Below are 16,918 nucleotides of genomic sequence, written 5' to 3'. Positions count from 1 at the left end.
TCCCTGCCTTCCTTATATCCCTCTCTCTGACTCTCTTGTGAAATTATTTTTATAAACGTACATGCGCGAACATTTAGGACAAACCTTGTATATCTGGTGACTTTAATATTACGCAAGGTATTGAGTACATTGTGAACCAAGGCGCGGAGGCATACTGTATTTTTTGGGAACGAAGCTTCTTAGGCTCTCACGATGTCCGTTGTCGCCGTCGTCGTCGTAGCTCCCCGTCGCGCTCGCAGCGCGCATACCGACCGCGCACAGGTGTTGCGCTGCGCCGGCGCCGCTCCGAAACCCCTCTCCAAGCAAGCGCAGGACGTCATGCGCAGAACCATTCGCAGAGCGCACGAGAAGCAGCAGCACGCCGGCAACGGCAGCAAGACCCCGAAGCGAGAGCTCGAGCAGCAGCCGTAATCGTCCAAGGAGCTTCGCTCCATCATCAGCATTCACTAGTTTTCATGGATCGGCTGCCAATTTTTTTTTCTCCAAGGCCACAATGCTTAGTGCGTTGAAAGCACATTTAATTATATTTAGATGCGCCTGTAAGCTACCGTACACATGCGTGCATATCCCCCGTTGAGAATGAGGAACCAGTGAGGGACTAGTATATTAGGATTGAGTGACGATACAGGCCTGTGCGACAGGCGTTCCCCTTACAAAGCTGTTCTGTTCTGTACAACCTGCAACGGAGTTCTGACGACGGTACATATGCAAGCTTCGTTACTTCAAAGAACTGAAAATTGCTATCACATTGTCTTTTTTGCAGAAATGATTAAATTAACACGATTATTACATTCGTGACTTTTGGCCACGAGGTTGTCTTTCAGTGGGTACCAGGTCATTGTGGAATCAGTGGCAATGATTCAGCAGATAATGCTGCTCGCGCATATCACATCAAGAAGAGCACAGCGTTCCAATTCCGCTTTCGAGGACAGACGCCGCAAGGCAGCTTCGGCACCTGGCACGCGGTCTCTCACTGATCGAGTGGAACTCGCCAAACTTAAGACATACACGACTGCATCAATTAAACCCCTCACTGCAACTCCGACCTCCATTCGGACTTCCTCGACGTGAAGCTTCGCTTCTCTGTCGCCTTTGGTTAGGAGTTGCCTTCACAAAGGCATAGCTATACATTAATTGGAGTGACCGACAGTGCAGCATGCGAGGTCTGCGGCACCGACGAAACTATCGACCACCTGCTGTGCCACTGTCCACGATATGCCCCAGGAAGACAAGAACTTGCTAACGCGCTACAAAAACTGGACAATCGGACGCTTTCCGTGCAGGTGCTGCTGGAACACCGCCCCCACCGCTCGTCGGCCCACAAAGCGGTGAAGGCACTTTTGTGCTTCTTGAGGACGACGGGCTTGCGTGAACGTCTTTGACATACCACACGCGTCAGCGAATTCACCGCTTATTTCCTTCCCTCCTCTCTCTCCCTGTCATCTTTGTGTGCCCCTTTCCCATTCCCCCGGTGTAGGGTAGCCAACCGGACGTTATTCTGGTTAAACTCCCTGCCTTCTGCTTTTCTCTTTGCTCCTCCTCCCTTCATTTGCATTTATTATTATGTCTCTCTCTTTATATATATATATATATATATATATATATATATATATATATATATATATAGTGTGTGTGTGTGTGTGTGTGTGGTGTGTGTGTGTGTGTGTGTGTGTGTGTGTGTGTGCGTGTGTGTGTGGATGTTTACAAACATGGATCGTTTTCGAGCTAATTAAATACAAGGAATTAACTATCAAAATTCTCACAATTCCCATTCATTTACCGCCACTGGTTGCGCATTCGTACACTTTTGCCGAGTGATTGCAGCTAACTCTACTACAGCGGCGTACCTGATGAAGCAATTTATTTCTGCATATATCTCTTCCTACTCGTTCCATATTAACGCCTTCTTTTGGCACCACAGTATAGCTATCGCATTAAATATCGCCTCGCCGGCGACAACAAGGTGCCGGACAAAGCACAGAAGCCAGTTGCGCGCGGCGCTTTGATAATTTCCTCACACGAGGCAATTACAACGAATTAGCGCACCGAATCCGGAATCCTTGCCCATGAGATAGCCCCTATCTCCACCTTGAACATACCAAAAACTCCAAGGCAACACGTAATACATATGCGACACATGCAAAAGAATCGCTCGCGACAATATACAATTTACTTTCCCACGCAACGGTGCCGGCAAGCCGTATTTATCGCCAACTTGAGCAGTTCGCGCAGTATGCATATCCCAACGCCCTCCCACCATATCCCATTGGCATATAGAATTCCGCCTTACCGTATTTTTCAGACTATAGTCCACAAGAACGATTTCCAACTGAATATAGAGTTTTTTTTTTTTTTGTGGCTCTATGTCCGCTACCTTTCTTAGCTATAGATTGTGTGATAACCGGCCCTTTCCGCAGCCAAACTTCCCGCATATTTTGCAGCCAATAAAGAAAAAAGAGGTTATTGTCAAGCAGTAAGATATATGTTTTGAGGGCCCAACGACGACGACAGCAACAGGAACAACAACATCAACAACAACCCTTGGATAATTTATATTAGACTGCACAGACTGCGTATCAAAAGCTGTTAAAATCAGCTGGAAATATTGCTCGCGCGAGGTGACGATCATTCAGGAGCTGATTTCGCTATCTCTGATGTAGCACGGTAAAGGAAAATTGCAGGGATAGCCAGGGCCTCGCTTTTTTTTTTTTTTGAAGCGTGCCTATATTCATAAAACACCACGCCAAATTTCAATCTTTAAGCACGTATAATCTGCGTGCCATATGTACTCCGGAAATTACGGTCACTGTCTGCACAGCTCTTAGCGTTCTCTTCGGCTTCACAAAAGCGCTAGGAAAGACAGCGATATATACCGTCCGGTTATCGCGCCCACGTCCTGTGTATGTGTGTATACTGTACGCATTCGCGGGGTGTGGACTTTCGAAACGGCGCTGGTTCAGCGTGCAGACTCCTTTCAAGGCGCGAAATGGGATCATGCAGTCTCGCTCTCAAGTGTGTGGGACGCGCCCGCGCCACAAGCGGCCGGTCGGTCGACACTGCGGCGCAGACAAGAATCGGCGCGCGAGCGACCTTGTCTGCTCCGAAGTCGCTCACGATCGAGCCAAGGTCACTCGGCGTCGTCGACGTCGTCGCCTCTGAATCAGACAACAACGCCTCCGCAAGCGCGCACCCTATAGGGTGTCGCCGAGTCAGTCACGTGATCGGTCCCGGAGGCCGTAATTTTGGTCTCCCCGGCCCGACAACAAGAGCTCAAGAACGGTAATGAAAAGTCAATATTGCCAAGTGCGCACGTACGGCGAACTACGTCGCCGGAAGTTCGTGCTAGGCACGCTCAGCGCGTATGCGACAGCACGCACAGTCCGGACCACGTACGCATGCGCGTACGTGGTCCGGACTGTGATATGACCCCGACGCATGCGCGCCGATGCCGTGACAGCACGGCGTCGGCGCAAGCGCTCCTGCCGTGTCCTAGTTGCTATCGAAATAAAATGGCTCTTCTATAAATATTTCTTGAAGTAAGAAAACGTTCGGGCAGGTGTTACACTCTTGTAACACAAGAAGGCGAAAGCATGCTGCACATTTGGTAATACATGAAGTTATACAATCGGAGCTAGACTTCTTGCAAGACATACCGAGCCGCAATAGGAAGTGGCACTAAGGCGACCTCCTGAACGCCACATATGAACACATAACGCAGCACCTAAAGTGCGGCATGTTAGTGCACGCACTAGGCCACGCCGTTAGTAAGCCAGAACCGTGTATAGCAGCCGTGGCTTCAGGGAAGCGTGCTCGTCTCGCTCCCCGGAGGCCCGGGTTCGATTCCCGCCCAGACCGAAGTGAACCGACTATTCTTTTCAAAGCCACTAATTCACTTAGTTTACAGGAACCTGCCTGGGAAATGTGACGTCAATCCGAGCATTTTTTTTTTTGCGGCGTCGGCCATTTTTCGTCACGGCGCAGTTTCGCCAAGGTCACCGCCAACATAGAGACCTAAGGCTTTCGCCTTAAAAAGCTTAACGTTATATGTTGGGTGCAACAGCAGTCGTATAGTTCAAACGCGCACATTCTAATTTGGGCACGAAAACAATGAAGGTGCGGAAATGCACCTGCCGCACCAACCCTGCCAAACACACGACGAAACACTTCTCATGTATAGTTCGCGGCCCACGGAAAACACTGCGAATGCTGTTAGGGTGGAAGTCATTTATGTGTACTATACTGCGATGACCATAAAGCAATAGTCAATGCGGTACAATAAATTTTAGAAAAAGGCGGTAAGGTGACGCAACTGCAGTAAATAAAATGATCAGCCCTTCCACTGGGGTAGAGATGGAAGACCAGCGAAGCTGTACTATGGTGGGGATCATGCATTTACAATTATTACTATTAAGATGCGATAGTGTAATTGGTTATTTGAACTATTAAATAATGAGAAATATATATGGTCCGGTGGTTAATTTTCATTTATTTAGTGACCACAGGGACCATGACCTTATGGTCGCTACAGTACACCGCCATAGGATGTACGGAAAAGGTTGGCACGTTCTTCACGAACACGCCACCAACGCCGCGCGCGTTCGCTGCGAACGCGCGCGGCGAACGCGCGGTGCCGCCGCCGTCGACAACAGTTCTGCGAGTTGTTTGTGTGACCGCACACAACCGCTGTCAAAACGCTGGCGTGAGCAAGCGTGCCAGCAGCAGTGAGCGAAGATTCATGCGGTCTATCTCTTCAACGGAAACTGAGCGGCGAAAGCACGGCCCATACAAATGTAGGAGCCGTGTTGCAGATCGCTTTCAAGATACGGTGCGCGCGACCGCCGCCCGGCGACGCGCAAAGTACAAGTTGCTCGCAGAGCAGAAGCTGCAACCCCTCCCGCCCACGCTGCCTTCCCGCTGTCCTCATTTCGCGTGGGAGATTAAGTCGCCAGTTCCCCTTGCGCCCGGTCGCAAGATACGCATTTGGTGCCGCAGCTAAACGTCGCTTCCCCTCCCTCCCTCCCGTCCCCCCACGGCCTTTAGCGCGACGGAAGAAGTGGCGTTTGCTCTCCGCCGCGCGTTCGCTCCCCGTGAAAGCGCGCGTCCCTCGTGCGCTTTCACTCGCACATACAGCATACGGCCAATGAGAGTTTTTTTCTACATCCGGACGCGGCCATTGAAGAGTGAGCCCTTAACAGCTTCGCTGTAATAGTCGTATCGAGAGCGATGCAATAGTAGAATCGCAAAAGCGGTAACAGTCAGCCCGTATCAGCAGTGGTTTACAATATAATCCTTTTTTTTTCTTTCACGAGAGCAGTTTGTTAAATGCAAAGCATTCCTTGGCTAACATTTGCTACTTTAACAGTATCTATCTATCTATCTATCTATCTATCTATCTATCTATCTATCTATCTATCTATCTATCTTATCTAGCCACCTACGACTTTGTGCTCTCATGGTCGTTTCTTTAACTTGGTATGTACCAAAATTGGCATACTATCACAAGAGTATAAGAAGAACATAAATGATGTCACGAATGTCATGACATGCGTGTCATGTAGGTCGGTCATGAAACAGCCGCCTACGTCTTGGTGCTCTCATGGTCGTTTCGTTAACTTGGTAGGTACCAAAATTGGTATAGTATGACAGGAGTGTATGATGAACACAAGTGATAGGTCATGATATGAATGTTATGATATGCGTGTCATGTAGGTCATGACAATGAACCAGCGGAAAATATTAACACTCAAAAACCACTGAAATGGGTTCGGACGTGGGTACTAAGTGAAGAAACACTACAGGATATTGGTAGAAGTCATAGTCATGAGCATGACTCAGTAAAAATGGCAATGACTCAGCGAAAAAAGATTAACACTCAAAAACCACTGGAATGGGTTCGGACGTGGGCACTAAGTGAAGGAAACACTCAGTGATGATGGTAGAAATTATAGTCATGAGCATGACTCAGCAAAAATGACAATGACTCAGCGAAAAAAAGATTAACACTCAAAAGCCACTGAAAGCTAGGGGTTCTGACGTGGGTACTAAGTGACGGAAACACTAAAGCATGATGGTACAAGTCATAGTCATGAGCATGACTCAGCAAAACGACAATTACTCAGCCAAAAAAGATCAACACTCAAAAACCACTGGAATGGGTTCGGACGTGGGCACTAAGTGAAGGAAACACTAAAGGATTATGATAGAAATCATAGTCATGAGCATGATTCAGCGAAAGTGACAATGACTCAGCGAAAAAAGATTAACACTCAAAAGCCACTGATTCTGACGTGGGTACTAAGTGACGGAAACACTAAAGCATGATGGTAGAAGTCGTAGTCATGAGCATGACTCAGCAAAATGACAATTACTCAGCGAAAAAATATTAACACTCAAAAACCACTGGAATGGGTCGTGAAGGAATACTTGGTGAAGGAAAAGGCTAAGGTTGTTGGTCGAAGTCATAGTCATCACCATGACTGAGCAAAAACGACAATGACTCGGCGAAAAAAGATTAACACTCAAAAACCACTGAATTGGGTTCGGAGTGGGCAAGACAGGGAGGTTAACCCGGAAAGATTCTGGTTTGCTACCCTGCACTAGGGAAGGGGAAATGAGTCTTTGTTTTCGGAGGGGAATAGTTGTCTCGACATACGAGGGAGGGGGCAGTTAATTGATAGCGGTTCTTCATCAGAGCAGCAGACAGGAGACAGAAAGGCGTCTTCTTTCATGCAGTTCTGCCTCTTGGTACGGGCTGTTGCGATCGAGGGTTTTGAAAGAAGAGTTGTTCTAACTTTTAGGCGCGAAGCTCCTTATAGCGGCACCCGTTCGTCCCCGTCGTCGTAGTAGTAGTGTGTAACCAGTCTGAGAAAAATGAGAAAAAAAAATTCCGAAGTTGTGTCCGTAGCGCGGAATCGAACCAGGGACCCCTCGCTTCCGAGCGCGCGGCGTTAGCCCACTACGCCACGAAGCGGACATGGACACACGCACCACGATGGCAATAAATACCCAACATTAACGAAAGGCCGCGTTTCTAACGCGTTTGTGCTAGCGCGTTACGGCCCGTGTAAGAAGCTGGTGTAAGACGCTGTGGCCTCTCCGCCTTACCTTCAACGCGTTTCGAACGCGCTGCCCAAAGCGGTGGCAAGTCAAGTCGAGGAGCGTTTATGAATACGGGGGGTATACTCTCTCGGCAGTCATGTGATGGCGTCGGCAAACGCGGTGCACGTTCCGGCATGTGTAAATGGCTGCGTAAGACGCTGTGGCCGCTCCCCCTTACTAGAGAGTAGGGAGTTTTAGAATAGGGGCCCCAAACGTTTTGGGGCCCCAAAGAAATAGCGTCGACAACACTGCGCATGCGCGAGACGCTAACTGCGTTTGGGTTTTGCGTCGGGCACGCTATTTCGCCGATTTAGCGGGAGCCCCAAAAGCAGCCCCAAAAGTTTTGCGTCAACAAACATGGCGGCACCCATCGAAGCGGCGGCTCTCCGAGTACCAAAGTCGGCTTGATTCGTGGTAACGCGTGAAGTTCCTAAGATAGGAGAAGTGTCTGCGGTTATCGCTTTCTCTCAACTAACGTGTGTAATGAAGATTGATTCATTAGACGCAGCTGATTCTGAATTCGATTGTCGATTCCATGGCTCGTAGGCCTAACGTGGATTAGCTTGGCTGGTGAAGGCACGTCAAGTTGGTTATTCAAAATTAGGCGCAATAAATCGCTTGCTGCTAACAGAAGAACATCTTAATTGCAATTAAACGCAAAACCACGAAAGTCAAAATTACTCTTCCTATCATAAAATGGTATAGTTTATTTTAATATTTAGAATAGTTTTTCTTTGACACCGTAGTGGCGCTGCAAGCGCAACACGTTATTCGCAAACGCAAAGCCCTATTCTAAAACTCAGCACTCTTGCATGCCCCAACGCTAACACCCGCAAAGCTCTTTGGGGCCCCAAACTTTTGGGGCCCCTATTCTAAAACTCTCTAGTACTGCACGTTTTTAACGCGTTTGTGCTAGCGTCCCCTTAAGCGGGAGATCCGATGATTCCCTCCGGAGCTTCGCTCACTCATCATCATTCACCCCGTGGATATGCTGCGAATTTTTTTACGTCTTCAGAGGGGTGTCAATATGCTGTATATAGGGAAGGTTGCCTGCGCTTCGCGCACACTGTCGCTGCGGCTATAACGGACAATTCGGCGTGGACTGCGCGACGAGCGTGCACGCGCGGCTTTTATAGATGGCGCTAACTGCGCTGGCTTACGTGCACGGCGATTATGCGATGCTTCAGAAATCGATGTATGCCCTCTCGTTATGTACAAAGACGCTCACGACGAACAACTTTTCTGTCAATATATACAATGTGTTTGACTTAACTTGAGCCAAGCATTAAAAATGTGCAAATGCTACGCATAGCTGGATCGAACCGAGGTAATGTTGTTTGCCGTCGCTTGGACCCGAATAATTATTTTTTGCTTTGCGCCTAATGACTTACTTAGTCTTAATTAACTAATCATGCACTTCTGAATTATTATAATTAAATGATGAGAAAATTGTAGAGCAACACGAGGAACTCCCGATACAGCTTCCTGTTGCTCAATACGTGCTACATAAAAGTGTTTTTTCCGAGCGTGAAAGAAACCCGCGAATACACGCAAGGTGCCTCGAAAAGGCCAGTCGCGCGGCAATTTAACCTTTAACCCCACTCTTACACTTTCTCGGGCACCGTCCTCAATGGATCATGTCTTGCAATTCATCCCCTGCGTTGCTGAACTGGACAATGTCATCTGCATGTACGCCGTCGATCCTCACTCCTAATCCTTCCCAGTCTAATAGCTTGAATACTTCTAGGCATGCAGTGAATAGCATCGGAGCGATTGTGTCTCCTTGCCATATACCCCTTTCTTAATAGGTAACTTTCTGCTTTTCTTGTGGAGAACCAAGGTAGCTGTGGAATCTTTGTAGATATTTCCCAAGATATACACGTATGCCTCCTGCACTCCTTGTTTACGCAATGCCTCCATGACTGCTGCCGAATAAAATGCATTTTCATACGTAATGAAAGCCATATAGAGTGATTGACTGTACCTCGCAGATTTCTCAATTATACCTGCTTGGTGACATGGATGTCATAATTGTAGAATATCCCTTCCTGAAGCCAGCCTGGGTTAAATAAAGTCAAGTGTTGTCCTGATTCTATTGAAAACTATCTTGGTGAATATTTTATACAATACTGAAGACAAGCCAATGGCCGGGCCTATAAATATTCAATTCTTTGACGTCGCCCTTCTTACAGATTAGCATAATGTTGGCATTCTTCCAGCTCTATGGTACACATGGAGTGATGATCGAGGAATTGCGTAGAAAGGACCGCAAGTTTTTCAAGTATAATATCTCCTCCATATTGGATTAAATCGACTGTTATTTCATCTTCTCCTGCTGCTTTCCCCCGGGACATATCTTGCAACTTCATCGCTAATTACAGAAGGAGCTTCTGTATTCTGTTCATCACTACTTCGAACGAAAGTAGCTTGGCTGCTCTGGGTACTGCACATGTCAATATAGAATTCTTCTGTTGCTCTTACTATGTCATCGAGAGAGAGAGAGAGAGAGACACAGAAGAAAGGGGAAAGGCAGAGAGGTTAACCAGAGGGGACGGTCCGGTTTGCTGCCTTACGTTGGGTAGAGAGGGGAGGGGGAGGCAAAATGACAGGGAAGTAGAGATAAAGAAAAGGAGCACTGATACACAGTCACACTCAGTCACTGTCACCGCATACTATTACCGCACAGCACAGTAGCACTATAAACGTCAGTTCAGGCTACAGCCGCTTGTCCAAGTCTGTTGTCCTTAAAGACCACAACAGTGCCCTCGTCGCCCTCTGCTGCGATGGCCTTGTGATGTCGGCTCTCTAAAATTATTGCCTCAGTTAAGGGTCTTTGTTCAAAGCGCGCTATCGCGAGTGATCGTATCTGTAAATTGTAGCGAGAACAGTCGCAGAGAAGGTGTAGATGAGTGTACTCGCTACCACAGTCATCACACCAGGCGTCTTCGACCCATCCGATTCGGAATGCAAAAGACTTCGTAAAGACCACTCCTATAGCCCTATTCGACAAAGCAGGGATAGCTTCGCGTCGGCAGAGTCCAGCTGGGATGCGAAGGCGGAGAGAAGAGTCTATGTGGTGCAGTCGTTTGCTTTGAAATACTGTCATCGAAATTATTGATGGCATATTACCCTGCTTATTTTTAACTACATACATACCAAATAAATAAGCTATTAGTATTATCATTGTAGCTTAAAGGAAAAGTAAGGTGCTATAGTGCTTGATCATCGTCTCGCAGAACAAGGACACGAAGTCACTTGCTTCCAGGCCATTGCGGTACCATTGGCTATGAAAATGCCGATGAAGCTGCTAGGTCTGATCATGAACATGACGTGCAGGAAACCATATACCACCGTCAACAGCAAATGCAGCAACAAATCTTCGCATGCTATAGTTTGGCATGTTCCATGTGGGTTTGGCTTTTACTTCGCATGACATGGCAGTCGCCACGTTTCTTGTGGAACATGCCAAGTTTCCATACCACCCATTCGCATCACTTAGACCCTTCTGTCGCCTCCCATGTGAACGATTCAGAACCGAGACCGCAGTTCTTTGCCGACTGTGGCTGTAGGTTCACGATATGTTTTCCTCGTCGCATAAAAAAATGGCCGACTACGCTGCCAGTGACGATTGCTACAGCGAGGTAACCATCGGACACGTTCTTTGCCGTTGTCCTCGCTGCAGCCCACGTACGCGGTCGCGATCGTTTTTGCACGTCTTGACGATCGGCCGCTTTCGGAAAGAAACTGCACTTGTGAACAAATTTTAGTCGTTGCTGTCGGAGTCCAGTTGGGTAGACATTGCTGGTCTAAGGTGTTGAGCTTTCTATTGGTACAGTTCCTTCTTATCAGAAGGCGATCAAGGAGCCGAGTTTCCTACACGTTCAAGTGGCTGCATACTGTAAAACTACCCCGCGCGATTTAGCCTTCGCCGCTTTCATTTTCATATTTCTTTCTCCCATCCCCCCCCCCCCCCCCCCCCCTCAGCCCTCTGCCCGTGTACGGCAGTAAACCATGTGTTTCTCTTCCCGTTAACCTTCCTGTCTGTCCCTTCTTGCACCGTTCTCCGAAAGAAAGCTAAAGGCCGCGCAGCGAGCGATAGAACGGCAACTCTCGGTTCTTCAATCAAGGGACCACGCAATACAGTGTACAACAAAGCTGCACGTGTCAGCAACGCTGCGCATGCGCCGAATCCAGAGTCTTTTGTTAGAGTTTTTCGCATGATATGAACCAATAGGGTCCCCTAACTTTGAGTCCACTGTTTCTTAAACACCCCTGGTAATGGGGGAGGTTTTTTTTCTCTCTCTACTAAAGTCCATGGCTCCACAGTACGCATGCCTTATATGGGCCACATGAGAAGCGGTTCGCTTTTTTAAAGTGTCGCTCCTGTATACATTAGTAATAGACGAGGCCGGAAGCTGACCCGACATAATAGGCGGCGCGCCCGTATGGCGCCAAGTTGAGATCGGTATATACGTATCGCACCCACTTGTGGGGGATGAAAAAAAAAAAATCAATGAGTTGCAGCCAGAAGCCACGCCCATCTCCAAAGATGTTGGCAGTGCATGTATATACACACTCGAGCAGCTCGCTCATGCATTTACATTAATTAGCGATCCGTCGTGGGGGTTATTACAGAGCGGCCAACAATCGGGGTGGGGACCCCTATAATATAATCGCGATGCCACACGGGGTCTCGCGCCCTCTGAGCGACGAACGTGGGCACAAAACGCTGGGGCTAAGTGAATTCTTCGCGCCTTGCTTCATATTCATGTAGACGAAGCAATAACGAGCGCCACCTACAGTGGAGCGTGCGTATCACAGCAGCTGCGCACGGCAAAGCAAGTCACGACCGCCGTTATAGGTGGCCGCGCACTATGCACGCGTATACTTCGAAATCGCCTTGGCGAACGCCGAGGTCGCCGCGGATTCGATTCGCAATGCGGGCGCCAAACCGGCGCTTGCATGACTGCGTGTATTTTACTTTATTTGACTAATATATGTAAACTTACTGTCCGAGCGTGAAAACAAGAAAAATGCCGATAACAGCGTGGCGAATTCAACCTTGAAGGTTAGACCTTAAGTGAAAGAAGAAAAGAGTGAAACCTCCATTTTATGGTTAAAAAATAACATATTCAGGGACAGGCCTTGACGCTCGATCGTGGCGATGTTGCGGGCGTAACCAAACTATACCCGAATCACGTTGACCGTGAAGAAGACGCACTCGGGCACTGCAAAGAACAGCGGTCGTCGCAAAGACACGACGCGGTGCGTGGTCAGCTTGTTCTCGAGACCGACTAAAATAAGAAGCCAAGCGGACGCAGCGTCACGTTCCACCCAGTGAGCTCGGCAGTGGAGCGACAGCAGCGTTCCGCTTTCCGCTGCCGGTATGCGTGCATAGGCACAGTATGGTGGCCCCTGTGCGGCCGCGTGTTACCCGTTTTACCATGTGAAACAGGCTTTAGGATACAGAACGTTGAGAGTATACATGTGTCAAAGCGGGTGAGCATGTGGCAGCCCGTTGGCAGCGCGTCACCCACGCGCTGCCTCTCGCGATCTCCCGAGTCCCGATTAGCGAGGCAGTCGCGCCACACTTCGCCCCGTTTGCAACGTGCCGCACGAGACAGATGGTCCGCGGCAGCCAATATCCCCTTCAGTCATGAATTACGATCGACTGTCGATAAATGTATGAAATTTACATAATTTTATGCCAATGACACTCCATTAAGAGCGAGTCAACGTGGTAGAATGACTATTTCTGCATTTTATGATGAGGCATCATAATTGCAGAGTGATTAAGTATCTAATTATTGTGCACTAAGTAATGATACGTTTCTTCATAAAAAGAATTGAATCACTAGCGCGAATTACTTGCACAAGTCGTTTAAAAGCGAAAGCTTTACAAACCTAGTCGAGCCGAGTTTCGCCGTTGCCAGCGATTTGACCTTCATTTAACCGCAGCTGCGCCGTAGCCTTGGCAACGCATCACGTGACTCGCCGCGCCGAGCTCCACCGCGTGCGCTAGCCGCCGCTGGCTTGGCGCATGCGCTCTCTGCAGCTGGGTCGCCGCCTGAACACGTGACTCGCCGCGCGCCTGGCTTAGGCGAGCGTCGCGCTCGCCTAGTCAGTGCGAGCTTCGCCAGGGATGACAGCGAGGCCGAGCCGTCTTTGAGCGTTGCGCGGGAGGCTTTGAGCCGTCGTCGGCAAGCGGCGTCTGACCACTCCGCGGATATCGCCCGGCGAGCTGTGTCACTGGAGAGGGTGCGGAATGCCAAACCTAATCACAGTCATGTCTAGCCACTGACTTAGTCAAAGCCTTCATACCTTGTTTAACGATGAGTGTATACCTAAGTATAATAATTACAGCTAAATGAAAGGTTAACGAAGTGAAATCAAGACTTAAGCAAGCTAAACCAAGCTTCTGCTTTGCATATCCAGGGTTAGCTGAGCTAAGCCGCAGCCATTTTTTGCTAGCAAACTCCAACTAAATAACACTTCAGACTGGGAGGTAGCAGTGTCCAGCTCGGATCCCGCGGTCCAGCTGCGGAACGTCAACTGGGCTTTGGAGGTTTCCGAAAGTTAAGGACTTACGCCGCCCTTATACGGGACTATAGCGTACTAGACTAATATAGTGTACTAGAATTATTCTATTAGTACACTATATACGGGACCGAACCATACGGTCACAATGGTGCCGGCACAGCCGGCGACTTGTGCACATCCCGAATGCACCATTGCATCTGAGTGCAGCTCTCGCCATCTAGTATAGCTGCACGCGGAAGTACGCAACGCGCGAAAATTCGCAGATGCGCGCGGCATCCGGGCACCGAAAGCGATTGCTTCTCCATTGGAACTTTTCTCCAAATTTTGGGCTGCCAAGTTGGGGGTGCGGCCCTTACACGTGTCTACGCGGTAGTTAGCGAAGAGGTAGGAAATAAAATCAACGAGCCCGGCTGATGCCACACTTTTCCCACAGTGCTGAGTGCTTCATGTTATTTGGCTAGGTTTCCCACCATTTTTCTGTGAAATATCCAACGGAAATAGCGCCATCGGTGGCAGGCGTTTGAATTAAAGAGCAAGATTAGAATGGGCCCTGAAACACCCCTCGGGCTTGGTGAAATAACATAGTCCGCGGGTAGCATACGCTGCTGTGAACATCTCAGCCAAGTTTTGCTCCCGTAGGCGGTGCGTGGAGCTCGCAAGCGGAGCGCGAAGTTACCTTTCTCCAAAACGCTCTTGTTTCAACTGAGGCCATGATACTCTCTTCTGTGTGCTTTATTACGTAATAATGCACATTCCAATACGCGGCTGCTATTGGTCGCTGCGGTCGGCTACACCGCGGCCGCCGCGCGGTGCCGCCACGAGTCCACTGGTTGCTCGCTGTGGACAATCGCGTTTGGTATTACGTTTAGTGCGTCGTAGGCACCAAAATCGGACGTCCTGGCGTCTACGTTAACATCCAAAATGGAATTTGAACTGCGCGCCACGGTGACATTTCGAAGGCGGAGCGTTGTGGCCCCGTCCCACTCCGCCGTACCCTTCGCAGTGCAATGCATTGAAGGAAGGAGGGGAGCACAACGGAGGCCGTGTTCGATTGCCGATAACTCCGCTTCTGCAGAACGCATTGAAGTACTTTTTGCGGCAAAGTAATTCCGAAATAGCCTATTTTCACTTCAAATGCCGTCCTCCACTTCGATAAAAAGTGGTTCAGGGCCTCTTTAATATGGAAGATTGAAATTTAAAGGTGGGACCGCGTCGCAGCTAGGCTTCAACTTTGCAAGCCTGTCTTGTCACATACCAAGACATGCAGTGCCCCCTCCCCTCAATCCACCAATGGGTGCAGATCGCCGCCTCTGACCCCTCATGCAAAACCCAAGTCAGAAATAAGGGGATGACCAAACTTGCCGGCACGGATGCTGCAACCTTTGGAACACAGGACCACACCAAAGTCTATTTAGTTCAAACATTTATTCTCAAGATAGAGAGACTGAGAGAGCATGAATTTTAACAGAAAAAAAAAAAAACAGCGACTATCGATGGATGCAGCACTGGGGCGAACGATTCGCAGGCGCAAAATAGACTGTAGTCTCGCGGTGTGCTGCCATAACTGCACCAGTTTAAGACGTGTAAAATGTGCCCAATCCTCCACTATGGGAAATAAAAGTGGCACAACAAAGTGATGACAAGCATAAGAACCATTTTGCAGGAAATACAAATTTTGCCGCATACAACGTCGCACTGTAAACAGCGCACAAATATGTCGGAGCAGCATCTTCAGCATTCGGTGGATGGAGCAAAACTGTTAAGGTTTGAAACGAACACTACAGGGCAGCCCTTGAGTAAAGCCACTGCTATTATCGTGAACGTCTATTGGCCATAACCTGCAATGCCTAAAAACTCAAGATCAGTGGTCTCCGTAAAATTGGACTCCCACATTGTCGAATATCGACATAACAAACACGAATAAAACAAATTACGAATATAACAAAGTAAATCTAAAAAGTTTCTCACCAATGTCACTGGACAGCGAACCCTATATACTATACTATGCAAAAAAAAAAAAAAGAAACAGACAGTGCGCAGTTGTGCCTAGTCCTGAGAATAAGGCTTATCTTGCTCCACCATTGTGCGGCACCTGAGAGATAATAGGTCACAAAAGGAGATGTCAAATTTAGCTAGATAGGTAGATAAACGGCTTGCCATAAGAGGATTGGATGCACCAGCTTGCATGATGTCACGGACTCGATTTGACAGCGATATTTTGTAACTAATTATCCTCTAATAAAAAAAAAATGTCGCGTTACTTTCTAATCTTAGCAAGGACTGAATCTTTTAAGTTTTAAGCACGTGTCTTGCTCGAAAGTCGAAACACTAAAATATACTACAGTCGAACCTCGATATAACGAAGTGCCGTATATAATGAAGCACTAACGATCGCAATTCCGTTGCATGGCCCCGACTGCGGATTTGTTGGTGCCAAGCTTTCGTTCATTTATAACGAATATCGGCTATAACGAACACAATTTTGCACAGATTGCAATTTCGTTACATTAAGGCTCCACTATTTCGAAGCCTGCAACGTCACAATGACTCCACTAGCGTTGCTTTCTGGTTGCAAAATATTAACTGGGAATATCAACGCACGCGAGTGTACGACCAAATCCGCTGCTACAATAGATTTTGTAAAGGCAAGAATCAAGGCTTGCTTTGAGGAACAAGCAAGGTGACCTAATTTTCACGATGTTCCCACAAGACCACACTTGACACAAAACAATACATTTGATAAGGGCCGAGTTTTCTACCACCTCACATTACTTAAGTATCCACCATCTAACTGTGTGTCGATTCATCAACTTGATGAAAAATTAAGCACAACTGTATCACAGAATCCAACTAAAAAGATTTAATTGGCTGCATGTGCAAAAAATCTGCGCTATTTCTATGCTCATTCCAGTTAGTGTTTGACTGACCCTATTCCTCAGAACCACTGAAATCAACTACAACTGACAAAGCTTTCAGATTACAAAGATTAAGTTTCATCCTCCTAAGAACTCGTATTTCTATCAAGACAATCAAGAGAGCCACCACTTCATTAGCAAGCCACTGTATTTTGCAAATGCATTGCTTTAAAGGATATGCAATGCTCGTGGGTGTTTGGCAAGACAGCATAAATCTTTGGCAAGGGGAAAGTTATGCACATCATGAAAGTGGCGAACTGGACAGAGCCTTGTAGCACTGTTCTTGCAGAAGCCTTGACTTCTAAAACCAAGTACAAGATGTTCCAAAATGAAAGGGAACGTTCCGACACTTAATTGTCCTCATT

Source organism: Dermacentor silvarum, chromosome 7 (assembly GCF_013339745.2).
Source record: "Dermacentor silvarum isolate Dsil-2018 chromosome 7, BIME_Dsil_1.4, whole genome shotgun sequence".
NCBI classification, from domain to species: domain Eukaryota; kingdom Metazoa; phylum Arthropoda; class Arachnida; order Ixodida; family Ixodidae; genus Dermacentor; species Dermacentor silvarum.
Note: the sequence above shows the minus strand (reverse complement) of the source record.